Source organism: Sylvia atricapilla, chromosome Z (genome assembly GCF_009819655.1).
Source record: "Sylvia atricapilla isolate bSylAtr1 chromosome Z, bSylAtr1.pri, whole genome shotgun sequence".
NCBI lineage: Eukaryota > Metazoa > Chordata > Aves > Passeriformes > Sylviidae > Sylvia > Sylvia atricapilla.
The window spans coordinates 60,043,958-60,063,324 of NC_089174.1; positions in this window are offsets into that span (position 1 = coordinate 60,043,958).

Below are 19,367 nucleotides of genomic sequence, written 5' to 3' on the forward strand. Positions count from 1 at the left end.
TCTGATTTCTATTTTAACCACTTCTGAAGAGTCTAGCAAAGAATTAATACAGGTTATCTAGGTCAAAAAATTTAATTTTTTTTTTTCATTTATTTTCATGCTCAGTGTGCTTTATAAACATTCAGGGAACTCCAAAACCACTTTTGTCAGATGCATTGTGTGTGCTTCTGGTTTTGCCACCCAAGGTAATTGAAGGCTTATATGCTAAAAAGTATTTTTAATGCTCTTTCTGCTAATAAGAAAGTTCCAAACTCCCAGATCTGTGGAAATCCAAACAGGTATTCCTCTGTAGACAAATAAAGATATTTGCATGTATCCTGTCTCTACCTTTGGGAGCATGCTTCTCAATTAGAACACTATATAAGGTAAAATAACAAGTCCATGCAGCATTTTATCATACTGCTTCTTCTGATATAATGTTCCCTACTTTGTACCAACTCTATCTTGAATCAGATGGAAGCCACTGTGATGTCATTCCTGCATCTTGATTGAATCTAACTTTAAACAAACTTTGCCACCAACAGCAAAAGCACGTGGCAGGCATTTCCAGTCGCCTTAGCTTGTGTTATTACTGATATTGCCTGCCTAGCAAAGCAAAGAAAGAAGACTAAGCTCAAGAGAAAGAGATAGCAAAAAAGGTACCGTAGCACATGCTGGGGGTTAGGTTTTCTTTTTTTCTTAGGGAATTTTCTTCTGATTTGTTGTTGTAGAGATGGTGATGTGGCCAGGGCTTTTGGCATACCACTGAAGCGGGCCTGGGAGGGGAGAAGCAGTGTTTGGCAGTTTTCTTAGCTGGGGGTGGGTCAGTCTTTGGTTGGGAGGGCAGACAGCTTTGGCGCTGACTGCTACAGCTGAGCCTCTGGCCATTTCTCCTTGCTGTCAATTGGCTAGCGCTCGCGGGAGCTGCCACTGGACTGGGACATTTGGACATTCTGACCTTGCTGGGGGAGAGACCTTCACCATCTGCCTGGGTTCCTCAGGCGAGACCTGGGCTCCCGCCTTTTTCCTCTTTCTGGAGGAAGCACCTCCCAGCTGCTTACTGGAGCCTTGGCTGCTGCTACCCTCACCTGAACAACACACCAATGAGAGCCAGGAGAAACCCGAAAAAAAACCTCCTTCCCCTCTGGCCTCTCTCTGTTCCTGGGGCCGCCATTACGCCGTGGGGCACCTCAGCGCCAGTCGCCCTCAGGAACCCCCAGAGCCAACAGCGCCGCCTGCAGCCCCGGGGGAGACACTGCAGGCCTCACATGGAGCCAACAGCGCCGCCTGCAGCCCCGGGGGAGACACTGCAGGCCTCACATGGAGCCAACAGCGCCGCCTGCAGCCCCGGGGGAGACACTGCAGGCCTCACATGGAGCCAACAGCGCCGCCTGCAGCCCCGGGGGAGACACTGCAGGCCTCACAGGAGCCAACAGCGCCGCCTGCAGCCGCGCACCAAAGGGGAACGTGCTCAGCAATAGGGGAAACGCTGCTGTTGGGCTTTTCCTTTCTGTTAGAGTTGTTCTAGTTGTTGTTTGTCTGTCTTGGTTTAGATTTATGGATGTATATATTTGTGTGTGTATATATATGTATGTGTATATATGTGTGAGTGTGTGTGTAGGTAAGCAAGTGTTACTCCTTTTCCCATACCTTTGCCTGAATGCCCTGTAATTTCACAGTAATAATAATTTGGAGGGAGGGAGTCATCTTTTCCATTCCAAGAAGGTTCCCATCTTCCTTTGCAGACACCTCTCTTTTAACCCAGCACAGCATATAACACATGCAGCAAAAAGTTCTGCTGTTTATAATAGGGCAGAAACCTGGAAAGACAGATATGAAGAATTTCACAGACCCAGTAGCAGCAGCTACTGATCAGTATGAATTCTGCCATAGAATTGAAAAATCTGAATTTTCTAGTCTTGATAGTAGGAGTGTAGTTGTTTGGGTTTGGTTGTTTTTTTGTTTGGTTGGTTGTTGTTTGTTGTTTTTTTTTTTTTTTCCCATGTATGCAGCAGATTTAGGTCATTGTTGTCCCTTTGCTTGTAAGAACCTCTACCTGACTTTTTTTATTCCTCTCCTTTTCTCTTGAAAAGTTAGACTGGGATGTTGAAAGGCCAAAAGCAACAAAACTGGAGTTTGAGTATTTGACCTACTTCCTCTCCTGGCATTCACATGAGGATTTCAGTCTTAACCTTGTTTCCAGCCAGCAGTTACATGGTAATATGCAATAGCAAGCACCATTTTAATAAGAGGCATTTTGCCTTATTGTCACAGAGAGCGTTCTTCCTTAGACTTAAATTAAATCTCTGTTGCAATGATGTTTTACATTTTAAAATTCGTGTGGACATCCTTGTAACCAGCCTTCTGGAATTCATTTACTAGTACCCTAGCATATTTTTATTTGTATTTTACATGTGTCTTCCACTCTTCCAAGTCATCTAATGAGGTCTCATGTCTCTATTTGAATGCAGGTGGGCATCCGGGACTTATTATTGACATCATGTAGTAGGGAACTCACAAGTGGTCCTTACAGTATTGTGACAGTGATGAAGTAAATAAGTCATTAACAGCTGACTGAGGGATGGGATGGATTTGATCCCCTTCACAGAATTTGTATGCTGCTGCGTTTTGGATTTGTGACTGAACCAGTATTGATAAAACTCTAGAACGTTCTCTGCTGCTGAGTGGTGTTTGCACAGTATTGAGCTTTTCTCGGTTTTTTCCATCCTCTCTCCTCCATCGAATAGGCAACAGGAAGGGAGGGGAAACAGCCAGCAGAGTTGATCCAAATTAAGCTAAAGGGCATTCTGTACCATATAATGTCGTGGTCAGCAATAAAAGCTGGGGGAAAGGAAGAGGAACTTTGTTCACTCATGGTTGTGGCATTTGCTTTCTCTAAGCAAGCACTACGGCACTCTGAAGCCCTGCTAAACAGCTCCCTGCCAATGGGAAGAAAAATATTTCAATTTTGCTTTGCTAGCATGCTCAGCTTTCCTTAATCCATTAAATTGACTTTCTCACAGACTACAATCCTTCTTGCTTTTGCTTTTTCTACACTCTCTTCTATTCCATCAGGATAGGGGAAGTGTCTGTGTTGTTCTTACCTACTGGACAGGGGCAACCCATTACAAGAGTAGGAACCTTCCAGATGGCTCTAACAAGTGTCATATTACCTGGCAAATTGTATTATATTTTACCAGTGAAATTTGCAATAACCTTTTATATGTTAACTTTTGACAAACAGCCTTTCATGGAATTTCTTGACACTGACCTGTCTCACAGCCACAGCTGACAGAGTTCGGAGATAGCAGTCAAGAGAAAGATGGTGTTGCTTACTTTACTCCCAATATTACACAGCAGTTTTCAGTGTAAACACATGACCTCACCACTCAGGAGCACTAACTATCAAATGGTAGTGTTTAAGTCAGTGGTTTCCTCATGAAAATCCTAAGCTTCTAGGCTTCATACTTTGATTCTCAAAATTCCTGAAGTTATTGTTAGAAAGTGGTAGGTTATTGACCAAGTAAAACCTTCACATTTAGCCTCTCCTTGGGTAAGAATTTGACTGGTTGTCATGGGGAAAAAAAAAGGAAAAATATTCAGTTTATCATCAATTATGAAATTAATGTGTCAGCTAATGTAGTCAGTTTTATGGCTATAAAGTAATTCTACATCCTCTTGAAGATTTTGATACCATGAAACAGAGACAGTTATGAGATTTTTCTCTTTTTATGCAGATGTGCGTACATTATGTTCCTCTGGTATAGTAAGTTTTTCTGGTGAAGTCATACTAATCTAAAAAATATGAATTGTACATTGCTTCATAATTCTGTGTTTTAAATATCAATCGCATTTTGCTAAGAAGTCTCATTTACTAAGAAGTCCTACTAAATAGTAGGACAGGATTTGTTTCTACTCAGAGTAAATAGAATAGGGACTTAAAAAGAGTAAATTTGAATTAGCAGTTAACAACAGTACAATATTTTTTTTTCTTCTTAGCTTATCACAAGCTCAAAAGCTCTCTATTTTCTTCACTTTATAGAGAAAACTTATGCATCTGTAATTTGAGTAAACGATCATCTAATTAAATAATTTAGATTGAATATGCTAATGTAAAGGATCATAAAAAAAGAATAATTACAAAGGGACTTCAAGAGGATAATTACAAATGAAAAATGTTGGATCCAAATAAAATTCTTATGTTCTTTAATTACTGAAAACCCATCTAAACAAAGAATTGAGAATGTCTTATTTAAGCACTATGCACAATGAATGTCTCTTCAGGCCCTTGAAAAATATTAATATGATCATGTATTCATTAGATATCACCTAAAAGCTTTCAAAGCCTGTGAGCTCTAGGGAGGGGGGAAAAATGGGGGGGAAAAAAAAAAAAAAAAAAAAAAAAAAAAAAAAAAAAAAGGAAATTTTTATCAATAGCCCTTTTCCATAGGTCTGTGGGTAGTTTCAACACTGTGCCTCATCCCAACATAAGGCAGCTCATGCCTTCATCAGCATCATATTCCTGAAGGTGTCAGAGAGGGAGTTCCACTTACCCAAAGTGGCTTGATGCCAGCAATAACATTCAAACTGCTTTGGATGAAGAAACAAAACCAAAACCATTTACTTCAACAAACAGATGCACAGAGGACTGAACTGCAAACAGGCATAACAGCAGGCTCTGTGCATTTATAGCCCCTTTTCTACAATTAGTGGGTTTGATTAGCTCTCATGTTTTGCCTCAAATCTACTTTCTCAACTGTTTGCAATGCCAGCACATGGAAAGACTATTGTTTGTTTGTTTGTTTGTTTGTTTGTTTTGTACTAAAAATCAAGATTTTGGGGAGCTTCCACAGGTTACTTGCACATTTTAAAATATTTTCACAGTCCATCCTACCTGTAATTTCATGAGTATCAATTGGAAGTCATCAGAATATTATCATTCAGCCTTTGGTGTAGAGACAAAGATTTGCAAGGTCATATTTAATCACACTACTAAAGTGTGACTAACCAGTAGTTATTTCAGGATCTGTATTTTCTGTCTTGCATCCCTATAGGAGCCTCAAATTCCATTTATATAAGCAGTCCCTGCAAATTTTCCTTAAAATGCCAAAGAAGCAGCAGATAAGATGCAGTTCAAAACCAAACCATGTCTTTTGATTCATATATGGTTCTTATAACATGGTACAAGTATTTAAGAAGCATTCAACTATTAGAAGCACTCAAGTATTAGAAGCATTCAGTTTCATTTTAAGAAGCTGAGAAAGCAGTTATTTCATTTCTACAAGAAATGTGGGGAAAATATTTGATGCATTATTTGTCCAAAGGAAAAAATACATAAGAAACATTTGCATTTCAGCTGTATCTCTTTATTAATAGAAAGCACTCATTAGATGAAAAATAAAAAAAACATAAAATCTTGCTCTTTTTTTTTTTTTTAAACCCATTTGGATTGTCCAGAGGCACAACTGAACCACAGGTATATTTGTGAGCAATTTCAGCATAAAAAAAATACAATGTTCTGGGGAAAAAAAAAAAAAAAAAGAACAAAAAAAACCTCTCCATCACACCATCAGATTATTCAGCCAAAAACACAGAGGTCACAAAGTGCCCAGGCACCCAGGACAACAAGAGGTGAAAGAATCTAGACACAAATAATCTTAGACTGTAAAAGAAACTGAAAATCATCTCACAAAGCTAAAAGTGTGAATACAGCAGTCTGTTTTCTACCCTATGATTTGAGGTATGATTTGAGGATGTAAAGATTTAAGCCTTTCTTGATATAAAAAACTAAAATAATTGTGCATGTAAGTAGGAGAATTTTGTATAATTGTGCAAGATCTATTACATTCCCAGGGAAAAGACCGTGATTGAAGCAAGTTTTAGTTTATCATTTCTTTTGGTGTTCCCTTACATACATGTTATTTTCAATAAATTAGTTTCAAGTTTAAGGTGTAGTTTCTGAAAGAGTATTGTTGAAAACTAGTAAGATTTGTGTAGCCATAAAAGAAACCATCAAAGAAATAATGGCTCTGAGTTGACTACTAAGTAGAGAATTCAGCCTGATGAACCGGGAGCATATGGGACAAGCCCTTTCTATTGCTATTGAAATAATTTAGTAAGGATGGACTGAATTGATTTCTAGGCTTCTCTAGAAGTATTTAAGTAAGAAAATACAATGTATAGATGCAATAAATATCTGAATTTCCTGGGCTTGGACCAGAAAGAGAAGCACTGAAAATTTTACTTGTGAAAAAACGAGATATGAGTTATGTGAATTTCAGTATGTGTGTACAGAGCAACAAACACAGTGCAGCTGGTCTGCATTCCTGAAAAAGAGGCATAAAAATAGGGAAAACACTAGAAATCTGCACATCTACCTAGAACCCAACTGTAGAAAAGGAAAGTAGAAAAAATAGGAAACTAGTTTTATAGTTATTTCTCACCAATCATAACTTGTAGGAACTCAGATAAAAGAAAAATAGAAGCTACCACCTATGAGTAAGCAGAGGGCCTGTAACTTAAGAAATAAACAAATTTACTCAGCTACCTTAACATTCTCTGGTTCTATTTTAACTAAATTACCTCATTTTGATAGTAATTAGATACAATACTTTCCCCTACAGAGATTGTTTTTGGCCTTAAAAAAGGCAGGATTATTGAAAATTGAGCCAGTCTCTAAGGCAACTGTGCTGTGATATGATCCTTTTTGAGCTGGTGAACAAAGGCTCAGGATGACTCAGATGCACCTTCATTGGTGGCACCATACTGTTTTCCCCTGCCCAATTATCTAGCACTCAGGGGGGAAGAACTGCAGCTCCCTAATTGGTAGAATTTATGAGAACTTTTTTTTCTCTTTGAGGAAAGTTGCCCTCTGGGACTTTGACTGAAACAACTCTTCAGAAACAGTAACAGTACAACCCAATAGAGCTATGTCTCATTCTAATTTTGCAAACCATATGTCCGGTATGTGTTCTTAATAGATTACATAAATCTTTCTATGAGTTTTAATGGCTTACTAGAAAAGTATTTTCAGACTTTGGTAGACTGTTGGTAATATTGTTATCAACCTATTCTCTATTTCTGCAAACAGCTGCTTCAAGGATCTAGCTTGCCCTGGCTGCCACAGTTATTCCTACAAAGTTCTGATAACACTTTTTGCACTAGATTTTCTGCTGTGATTTTCAGAGGAAATTCCACAGAAGCTCCTACTGAAATATCAGCAGAAGCACGAATGTCCTTTCTAGCAAATCCAGGAATATTCAATGCTGTAATTACTAGGATGAGAAGCACAAAGTCTAGTTAAATAGCAGTCTCTTTGAACCCAATGACTTCTGCCAGATTTCACCCTGATAACTGACACATAAACAAATTATAACATTAAGGTGATTATCTGAGACATGAGCCAATAGACTACAGCTACATAAAGAACAAGTAGTAATATATGTAGTGCTCCAGTTGACTTAAACAGAAAATTCTTTTGGAGCATCATACAAGCAGATTGTTAAACAGGCTTTTTTCAGCCTGTTTCAGGAGCAAAGAAATTAGAATCTGAGGAGAGATGACTCTCTATAGCCTAGCCCAAGCCCATCCATTTCCAACAGAGGTTACCATGCTGCAAAGCAGCTCCTGACTTTTAATAGCACAAACATGATCCTCATAATGTACAATGGTTATGATTCTCAAGAAAATGTAGGTATCTAAGTCCTAAAAAATGAAGAAACCTGATAACTAGTATACTACTTGTATGGCTAACAATTACTTAATTCACTACAATTAGATAAGTATTTTCAACCAACCAAGCCTCACCTGAAACTGTATAGGTGTTAACCTGAATTGCAAAGGAAAAAAAAAGTAGAATTCCATAGGTAAGAAGATGATGGTGAAAACACAGACACAAAATCCTACCCTTTAAGAAATATAGATGAGATAAAATTACACTGACTCTAAATATATATGTGTATAAATATATATGTAATTAAATTATATTTACTCCAGCATAAACAGTGTACTGCCTACCAGCTGCACTCTCTGTATCAGTTTCTGGGCAGAGACTCTGCTTCCACATTCCACCTGCACATTCTCTTCCCTATTAATAACCTTATCAAAAACAGATAAAACATAAACTAAGTGATTAAGAATACTTTCTGCTGTCCTGAAAAATAATATTTAATAGAATAAAACATCAAATTTTGGTCTTAAATCAAACTGTTTTGTAGGAAAGGGATATGGGATATTTAGGTAATTTTCTTTTCAAGCAATGTGGTAAATTAAAATTATTGACTGCTTTGCTGAATAACAAATTTTTAAATATTTTAAATACCTGTGAGAATACTGAAATTTTTTATATACTTTGACAATGTTTGTTGCACATTTGTTGCTACTGCATTACTTTAATATCTATACACTTACAGTGGACAATGTGGGGTTTTTTTGATCTTTGGATTTGCAGGAATTTCAGTGCAAGGACACCAAAGATATCTAAGATAGCATGTTAAATCTGTGAGTTTATGACATGCCTAAGTCACAGGCATTTTGCATTTGAAGGTGTTATATTAGTAGCACCTGAATACAAATTACCACGAGTTCCACTAAACACAAATATATTACATCTAACTATAAGTTGTGGCAACAGAATAAAGATTTTTACAGTTCAGCTTTTGAATATATACAGAATGTATTAAACTGGGGAGCTCAAGATGCTAGGGTACACCTACAGTTGTTTGAGAAAATGTGATGACTGTATGCCAAAATACACTTGAATTATCTTCTAAACCAACAGCAAAAGGTCTTCAGGATGGGTTTTGCAAACCAATCTCTGGTCATTGGTATTACCAAGCAGCTTTGTCAGATGCATTTGTTAAGATACAGATATAGATGATTTGAATTCATTCTGTGGACATATCCAGAAACTAGGATTAGCTTGATTCCCAGACAAGACTAACTACTTCAAATGCTCCCATCTTTTCACCTCTGAAGCACAGGCAAATTGCATATAGATTGGCAAACTAGGGCTAGGTGTCAGTAACACGGACTTTGGATATAATATAAAAGGAATGTGTGCAGAATGCCATGTTTGTCCTCTGCTAAGGGATATAAAAACATGCTTTGGACTATTTCTATAGACCGTGGTTTTCCAAAGCACATCACTTGAATATAAACTTCTTTGTCCCTATTCCAAGGTCCAGCTCTCCCCAAACCATTTCCTTCTTGGTACTATCCCTTAGTCCTGTTTTGCTTCTCCCTAGTTCTCAAGCTAGCTTCAGCTTCTGACAAGACTGGGTAGTTTCATTTCATCATGATAATTTCTGTTTTGCTGAGCCTGGTGTGAATATTATTAAACAAATTGTCAACTCAGCCTGAACTTCCCTTCCAAAAAACCCTTCATCTGCTCTTACTGACAACCAGCAAAATAAGCATCCTGGATGGGACTTTGTCTGTTCTTTCATTCAATAGTTTTTAACTCAGGGTGTCCAGCTTCAGTGGGAGCATGGCTCTTACAGCTTCTCTGAGGACAGTCCTGACACCCTTCATTATCACACACACTCCCACATGAGTCTCAGTTCTGCACAGCTTCCCCCAACTTTGTCTTTGAGGCAACAAAGGCCATTAACACTAATAGTGAGGTGAAAATCACAGTCTATGAAAACAGAACTCAAACCCATGCCATTCCTTAACCAAAGAGTGTTTAAAGGAAGGAGTTAAATTAAACTCTATAATGTTTACTGAGTTAGATCTGGGAAGACTCCTGCTATTGAAGGGTGGATCTGAGAGCTGATGGGAGAGGCTTCTGACTGAGCAGGCAATAGAATAGAGTTTGCACCTCCTGTTCTGTTGCAGGGATCCACAGTCTGCTTCAATGCAGATCAGCTGTTGTTTTGTAATTTCTTTGGGCCACCTGCTGTCAGCACTAATTCTGTAGATAGCAAAGCACCCAGAGGATAGGTGGGGCACAAATAGTCTACTTCAGTTGAAGTAGGAAAGTATCAGAGACTAACACAATTCTTAAGGTTGTACTTTGCATGTGCTATTCTTTCCTAGGCATTAAGTACAATAAATGCAGAGTTTACAAACCATCAAGTTTAATGTACTAAAAAACAATTAGTAAATATGATCCTCTAGAGAAGCTTCCCTCCATGTCCTCTCCATTCAAATATTCCTTAAGTTTAGTAGCAAAACTGAGCATCTCTCACTTCATGCAATTACTTTCTTAGTAATTTGTGGATGGTTGGTAATAACACTGGAGGAAATCTTCCTCCCAGACTAGCACTGCAGGAGTGCCTATCTGCAATGCAGATGCCTGCTGTTTTCAGTACGTGACATCCACAAACGTCAGTAATCTTAGAAGAGCAAAGGGGAAAAAAATGATGGAAAAAAAACCCCTTCACCAATTAGGTGCCACTTCTTTATCCATGGGGCTTACCTGTTTTCAAAAGCTTAATCATCTGGTGAGATTATGCTAATATAAATATACAATAACCAAACAATTTTTAATCACATATCACATATAGTGTGAGTGAAGAGTGTATAGCACAGAAACATAGTTATTCACCATTCTTCTAGGTATTTATTGATGCCCAGAGCAGCTAATTCTTAATTTTGCTCCTAGTACTTCTATGAATTCTGCCATAAAAGTTCAAGCAGGTTACTTCATCTTCTTGTCACCTGCTTGAGGTTATCACATCCTACAAGCTTTACCTGTAATACAGAAGAGAATCATTGACTCATTTAAGTTGGAAAAAATGTTTAGGATCCTCAAGTCCAACTGCTAACCTGACACGGCCAAGGTCACCACCAAACCATGTTTCTGAGTAGCACACGTACACATTTTTAAGTATTTCTGGGGATGGTGACTCAAGCATTTCCCTAGGCAGCCTCTTCCAACACTTGACAACCCTTCCAATGAAGAAATTTTTCCAGTTTTGACATCTTGTCCTACCAGTTGTTACCTGGGGAAAGAGACCAATCTCCAGCTGACAGTAGTGTCCTTTCAAGTGACTGTACAGAGTAAGACCACCCCTAAACCTCCTCTTCTCCAGCCTAAACAACCCCAAACTCCCTCACCTGCACATCACAGAGCTTATGTTCCAGAGCCTTCACCAGCTCTGTTGCCTTTCTCTGGACATACTCCAGCACCTCAATGGCTTTCTTGCAGTGAGGGGCCCAGAACAGAACACAGGATTTGAGCTGTGGCCTCACCAGTGCTGAGTACAGGGGGACAATCCCTGCCCTGGTCCTGCTGGCCACACTATTGCTGGTACAGACCAGGATGTCATTGCCCTTCTTGGCCACCTGGGCACAGCCTGGCTCATGTTCAGTCACTGTCACAGCACCCCAGGTCCTTTTCCTGTGGGCAGCTTTCCAGCCACTCTGCCCCAGCCTGTGGCACTGCCTGGGGTTGTTGTGACCCAAGGGCAGGATCCAGCACTGGGCCTTGTTGAACCTCACACCACTGGGCTCAGCCCATGATCCAGCCTGTCCAGATCCCTCTAGATCAGCATTCCACACATCAATAAAGGTATTAACAAAACTGGCCCCAGTATTGAGCCCTGGGGAACACCACAAGTGACTGTGTGCCAGCTGGGTGGAACTCCATCCACCACTACTCTCTGCACCTGGCCACATAGCCAGTTTTTTACCCAGTGAACAGCACACTCTTTACATTTGTGGGCTGCCAGTTTCTTCAGAATGATGTGGAAAATTATGTCAAAGTCAATACTGAGTTCCAGGTAGACAAGATCCTAATCCTTATTCACTAATCAGCTCATCTTGTCAGAGATGGAGATCAGGTTGTTCAGACAACAGGATCAGGTTACCACAAACCCCCGCTGGCTGGGCCTGATCCCCTTGTTGTGTTGTGATGGCACTTACGGTAATCTGCTCCAGACTGAGAGGCCAGTAGTTCCCTGTGTTCTCCTGACTCATCCTATAGATGGACATTTAATTTGCCAATAACCAGTGTCCTGGGTTGTAGTTTAGGATGTATTCTATCACCATCTTCAGTTAATGGCCCATCAATGCCTTGTGCATGACTCAGAGATTACTCCCAGGAGGGAGTTATCTCTCCTTAATGAGCCATGAAGGCTCTCTTCCATGACTCATCATCCCACTGTGAGATGCTCCGCCCATGGGGAAGAGCCAAGCATTCTCACCTGGATATAAGCTGGGATTTGGGACAGTAGAAGCAGCCTTTGCCCACTGGATTCTCAGAGGACAGGAGCTACCAGACCTTTCTACGAGATTTCTGCTTCAGGAAGACCACCTCGTCTGGACTGTTTCCATCACCCTGATCAGGTTGTATTCTGACTCTGTCAGTGGTTTTACTTTTTGTTTTTATTTTATTTTATTTTATTCTATTTTATTTTCCTTTTCTTCTCATTAAATTTTATTTCTGACTTAGAGCCTCTCACTTGGTTTGTTTTCAAACCACAACAACCAGTCACCTCGGACCTCCCAAGTTACACAGGATTTCCGGTAAGAACTGCATAGTGGCCCAGTGAGCACTTCCACCAGCTTCCTCAGTGCCTTGGAGCCTTGTCTGACCCCCATAGACTTGTGTGTGTCTAAGTGGTGTAGTAGGTTGCTGACCATTCCTTCTGGGATTGTGGAAGTTTCATTCTTCTCCCCATCCCTGTCTTCCAGCTCAGGGGCCTGGGTCCTCACAGAACAATATTAGTCTTGTTATTGAAGACTGAGGCAAAGAAGGCATTAAGTACCTCAATCCTTTCCTCATCTTTTGTTACTACACTTCCACACAGTATCCAATAACGGGTGGAGGGTGTCCTTTTTTCTGCTAATGTTTTTATAGAAACATTTTTAATTATGTTTTATTGCAGGAGCTAGATAAAATTCTAATTGGAATTTGTCCCTACTATTTTTTTCCCTGCATAACCTCACAACATCCTTGGAGTACTACTGAGTTGCATGCCTCTTCTTCCCAAGGTCATAAACTCTACTTTTTAACCCAGGTTCCAGCCAAAGCTCTTTTTTCAGCCAGGCTGGTCTTCTTTCCCACTGTCTTGTCTTTCAGCACATAGGGATGGCCTGGTCCTGCATCTCTAGGATTTCCTTCTTGAAAAACCTCCAACATTCCTGGACACTTTTGCTCTTTAGAGCTGCCTCTTAATGGGCTCTGGCCACCAGTCTCCTACACTGCCATCTGGAAGTCCAAGGCAGGAGTTGTGCTGATCTGCCTCCTTACTACTCCAAGAATCAAAAACTTTAACATTTCATTATCCCTATTCATAAGAGAGCTTCCAACCATCACATCACCTACACATCCTTCTCTGTTCACAATGGGATGCCTTCCCTAGTTGGTTCTCTCAACAGCTGTGTCAGAAAGTTTTCTTCCATACATGCCAGCAATCCCTTTTATGAAAATATATCAGGACAGAGGTGGGATTAAGACTGTGAACTCCCCTTAGAAGACAGCACAATGATTTATAACTATTCTTCCATGAACTCTATTTTTTTTTCCTTCTTTATCTAAAAGAAAGGACAGAAAATCTAGAAGAAAATTAATCCAAGGTAATCTTTGCAGTAAAATCTATTCCTAACTTTCACTTTTACGTGCAGTCCTTTCATTTATGTCTCCTGAAGTCAAAGCTTCAATATGTTGTTTTCCATTTCTGTAGGGACTTTGATATGCTTAACAGTAGACTTGTTCACAGCTAAAGAAAAATTGTCTAGAGCATTATATATGAATATTGTTTTTTAAAACACTCTTGTGCAGAATTTAATGCCAAGTTGCATTCTTAAGCATAGATATAAAAGTAATAAATCCAATTTCCCAACATTGTTTTCTTGAATTTAGGAAACTAAGCCCAGGACAGTCTCTGAGGTATTTATACTTTTTACCAGCCAGGAAGATCCTCCAAAGTATTACAGCAACATAGCAATTCTGGGATAAAACTCTCTCTTACTGTCTTCTTCCATGAAGCAAAAATAAAATTGTACATGCATTCACAGGAGTCAAGCTTTCGCTGAAGTTTCATAGGCTGTGGACAAAAGAGAACAGTGTTAATTTATTTTAAAAAACACAGGGCACAAAATTAATTATTGTACAAGCTGAAGCATGTCTGTTGCAAACAACTAACTCTGATGAAAAAGTGCCAGTTAGGATAATTCAGTACTAATGTTAGTAAGCCATTCCAATAGCTAATTGTATTTACTTAATACTTATGCCCCTAACTTAAAATGGTAAATTTAAAAAGAAATGCAGACTTCTACTTACATTATTAGCATGTTAAGCAGGCCCAGTCTATGACCTAAAATGCCAGAAGTTTGTTGGTTTTTTCAATTTGCTGTACACTGTCTTAAAACTGAAAGCAAATGAAAATGTAGAAAATATCTGTCCTGTTTTGAGAGAGCACAGTGTGATAACATAAGAAACTTTCATGATAGTTGTAACACCAGAAACAGCTATAACTTGGGTACAATTTAATGAACAAGTTAAATTTACATTCCATTTCTAGAGGCCGTATTCAAAGACCCATTTCCCAGTGTAGATGTGAGATGTGTCTCCTTCACATCTGTGTAAGGTGTATATGGGGTGCAGGATCAACTTACATGAGGAGTGGTTGGAGCTGCGTTACAGTGGAAGCACATTATTTCATGTGGCTCCAACAAATCCACCACAGACCAAGATGGTATCTTCCTTGGGAAAGAAAATTGAGAGAGGGCAAAAGCACCAGACAGTCAAAAGAGGAGGGGAAAAAAAAGAGTGAGAGGCAGGGACAGGGTAGATTCAAGACAGGGAAGGATAAATGGGAGGAGGTGTTGCATGATGGAGCAGGTATTTCCCCATTTTCCATGGACAGCTATGACCACAGCCTGAAGGGAGACCCATATTGAAGCAAAGGAGGTCTCAGGAGGAAGGAGTGGTAGAAAAGAACTGTTCTGGACCAACCACAACTCACATTCCCCATCCCCCCTCACTGCTCAGCATTGGAAGAGAGGAGCTGGCTATGGTTTGGGGATGAGCCTGGGAAGATGGCTTTGCATTTCACTACCTAAACCTATGTTAACTGACTATAAATCAAATCAATCTTCTCTACATCAAGCCTGTTTTTTCATGACAGAAGTTGGTAAATGATTTCCTTTACCTAATCTCAACCCAGGAGATTTTTCGTGTTAAGGGGAGTTGGTCAGCAGCTAGATAGATGTTTGGCCACATAACATAGCATTAGAAGAGAGAAGAGTTTTAGGGAGGCTTGTAACATTGAAATATGGGAATATCACAAAAGAAGGAAATAGTGAGGCAGTCATTGCTTGAGAACACATTATGAGTGGCAGATTGACTCTGGCCAGTAACTAAGCACCTCACAGCTGTGTGCTCACTCACCTTACACCTGTGACAGTACAGGAGAGGGACTAGGAAGAGCAAAACCCAGGAGATTCATAGGTTATGATAAAGGGAGTTTAGTAAAAAGGAAGAAAAAAATCAAGAAAAAACCCAGAGAGATATAAAGGCCATCATTCACCATCTCCAGCAAGCTGTCCAATGTCCACCCAGTCTCTGGACAGTCCCCCTCTCCCAGAGAAACCCTCTTCTCTTGTTTTGTTTTAAACATGATGCTATATAGATTGGAGTAACCTCTTGTCAGATTTATTCAGATATCCTGGCTGTGTTCCCATTCAATTTCTTGACCACTATCAGCCTGCTCTCTGAGGAGAGAATGGGAAAAAGAAAAACCAATGCTGTACAAACACTGCTGAGTGTTTGCCAAGATACTGGTGTATTATCAACATCGGTCTAGTCACAAATCCAAAACACAGTGCCATTCGGGCTGCTGTGAGGAAAATTAATGCCATCCCAGCCAGACCAAGCATATTACAGCAGTCTTCATATCAAACAATTCCTTGGAGGTGATAAGTAAAAATGAATCTTTTTAGATTTGTATTTTCTTTGAAATTTGTATTCATATGGTCATCTGGGAGGTGATGATGAGCTGAGAAGAAAATTGTGGAACAGGACAAGAGACAAAACAGAAAGATTTTGATGCTGTCAAGCTAGGTTCCTATCTCCTGCAGAGAAATAGATTTCTTCCTTTGAATTATTAGTAGAGTTGATATCAAGAAATTATTGTGGAACTGGTCTGAAATCTTTCCCATGGAGATTCAGACAGAAGGGAGACATGGCTGAGCTGCAGCAGAGCTTTTGCCCCGCTTTGTTACATCTCTGCTCTGCAAACAATATAAATTCACCAGCTAGCCCATACTGATTAATTTCTTTATCTCAGCCGTTCCCAGGCATCCATCTCCACACTTTTTCTTTCAAATTACATGGAGAGGTTTTCACTAGATAGCCACCTATGAAACGTATCATGTGGAAAGGTATAATGTAACATAAGGCTGAGTTGACATCTTGATGGTAAGAACACCTAATAATTTTTGTATGACTTAGTTTTATTCTGATTTTCAGCATTGTGGAAGTGATATGTCACTCATCATGAATGTAGATACATTCATGTGATATCAATTAGAAATATACAATTCTAGATAAGAATTTAGAACTTTAATATGTAGAATAATATGTATACAAACAAGTCAGCAAAATACTTCTTGAGAAAATGCAGATAATGTTTTTATTTTAATAAATCCCATTAATTCAGGTAGATGGTTAAGCTGTGGAAATGGATGGATGGTAAAAATGTCTGTAATCCAAGCAGGCCATAAAGCAATGAAAGTATCAACTGGTTGTGGTGGTAGCTAGGATTCACAGCATGCCACAAGCGTATTCACACTGAAAGATTTGTTATTGCCAAAGGAAAAGGATGAGAGATAAAAAAGCAGGTTTTTCTTCTGGAACATACAGAATAAAGCAGGTACACTGGCAAAGAAGAGGCTAGCAATATTATTAATAGCAGGAAAGTGATGGAAATGAGAAATGAAAGAGAGATGGAGATTGATGAAGCTCTGAGTAACATAGTCTAGTGGAATGTGTCCCTCTCCACAGCAGTTGGATTAGTTGATATTTCTAAGGTCCCTTCCAACCCAAACTATTCTATGATTCATGACACGCAGATGACCACAGACCTTGTAATTCTTTCAGAAACATCTTCTTCTTTTATTGCAACTGCTTTTTTGAATAAACAGGTTAGGGGAAGAGAGCCAAGTGGAAAAAACTCCTAGCTGGATTGTGTACTTTTTTTTGCCAAATCCATCTGAATTGAACACAGGTACACACAGTTTAATGATTTTCTGTTTCTTGCGTAGAATAAAAGTGATTGAGGGAAGAAATCTGGGTCATTGTGGGTGTTACCATCTCTTCTCACCAGGTCTCCAAAGACAAAGTCCAGACTTCTGCATTTTTATGAAGAGGTTAGGTCCTCAAACAAAATGAGTTAGTTTTATGAGTTAGGTCCTCAAACAAAAGCTCTGCCTTTTCAGGGACATGGCAGCTGGAGAGAGGCACCAAAGAAAAAGAAGTCCTGGTCATTTACTGGAAAGACAAAGGTAGATATCACAATCTCTGCCAAAGGTGCCATAGTTCTCCTCAACTACTTCTACACTGATTTCAGCTTCTTGTTTTTGACTGGGATTGCAGCTGGGGTTTAAGCATATTCTCTGACTTCTTCAGTGATAGTTTCACAGGTATCTCTTTTCTGTTAAATCCTTATGGAGCGTTACCTTAAGCATAGAATCACAGAACCATTAAGGTTGAAAAATACCAAGATTATCAAGTCCAAGCTTTGTTCTAACACCATTATACCACTAAACCATATTATGAATTGCCACATTTACAAGCTTTTTGAACTCCAGGAATGGCCTCCACCAGTTCCCTGGGGCAGCCTGTTCCAAAGTTCAACCAGTCTTTCAGTGAAGAATTTTTCCCTAATCTCAAATCTAAACCTCACCTGATGCAATTTGAGGCCATTTCCTCTTGTACTATCACTAGTTTTCTGGGAGATGAGACTGACCCACCACATGGCTACAACCTCCATTCAAGCAGCTGTAGAGTGTGATAAGGTACCCCTGAATCTACTTTTCTCCAGGCTAAACAATCTCAAGCTCTCTCTGCCACTCCTCATGGGATTTATGTTCCAGACCCTCCATCACCTTCATTGTCTTTCTCTGGACATACTCCAGCACCTCAGTGGCTTTCTTGCAGTGAGGGGTCTGAAATTTGACACAAGACTCAGCTGGATACTGGGCACTGGTGACCTCACCAGTGCTGAGTACAGGGGGACAATCCCTGCCCTGGTCCTGCTGGCCACACTATTGCTGGTACAGACCAGGATGTCATTGCCCTTCTTGGCCACCTGGGCACAGCCTGGCTCATGTTCAGTCACTGTCACAGCACCCCAGGTCCTTTTCCTGTGGGCGGCTTTCCAGCCACTCTGCCGCAGCCTGTGGCACTGCCTGGGGTTGTTGTGACCCAAGGGCAGGACCCAGCACTGGGCCTTGTTGAACTTAATTGAATCTTAGCAAAGGATGTCAGCACTTCTCCAGGTAGGTACATGTGGGGTGGGCACAACCTCTCCTACTTTATAAGGATTCTGACTGCAGGAGAATGGCTCAAATTTTGCTACAGCCAACCATTTGAGCAAGGAGCCTACATACAGCAGCCTGACACAAAAGCAATTGAGGCACATTGACAAATTGATCAGTTAGTCCTAGCAGGATGCAAAGCATTCTGGGATACCAATTGAAAATTGGTCAATTTAATGTGAGGTTGGGAATGTTGGGCCCCATTACCTTAATATGCTGTTAAGTTCACACCCTTTGCACTAAAATATAGGAAACACATTATCTGGCTGGTTAACTCACCTAAAGAGCTGCAGCAAGTAGGAGCAGGTATTTTCAATGCAAATAAATTAAATTTGGGGCAAATTAACCCCTGAAGCCCACTGAGATATTTATTTACATGTAGCTGTTGTCCAAAACTGGTGAGCTCCTTTTGAAATATATAGGAAAATATGTTAGTCCTTTTTTCCCTGATTTCGGCATTTCCATGTCATGTGAAATATAATTATTAGTTTGCAAATTGGCATCAGCAGAAAAATGTAGTGAGACTGAATTTTGATGATTTTTTTCCCAGATATTTTTTTTCCTTTCTTCTACTTTACAATCAGTTTCCAAGATAATTGTGCCTCCCTTCACTGAAAATGATGACTGTACTTACATAGTGCCCTGTAGAAAGTGAAACTGCATGCCTCAGTGAATTCTATCATCATTTCACCCCCTAATGAGTGAGATTGTTTGCAGGCAGATGAAATTAAATTGTAAGCTCTATTGACTTCAACAACAGGTGCCATTTGTGCAAACCCAAAGGGAACCATTGAATTGTCAAAAAGATTTAACTCTTCCTCACACACTGGCATCAGATAACATCTTCTTGGTACCTGCTTCTCACTTAGTTCCTGGAACCAAAATTTATGATCTCATCC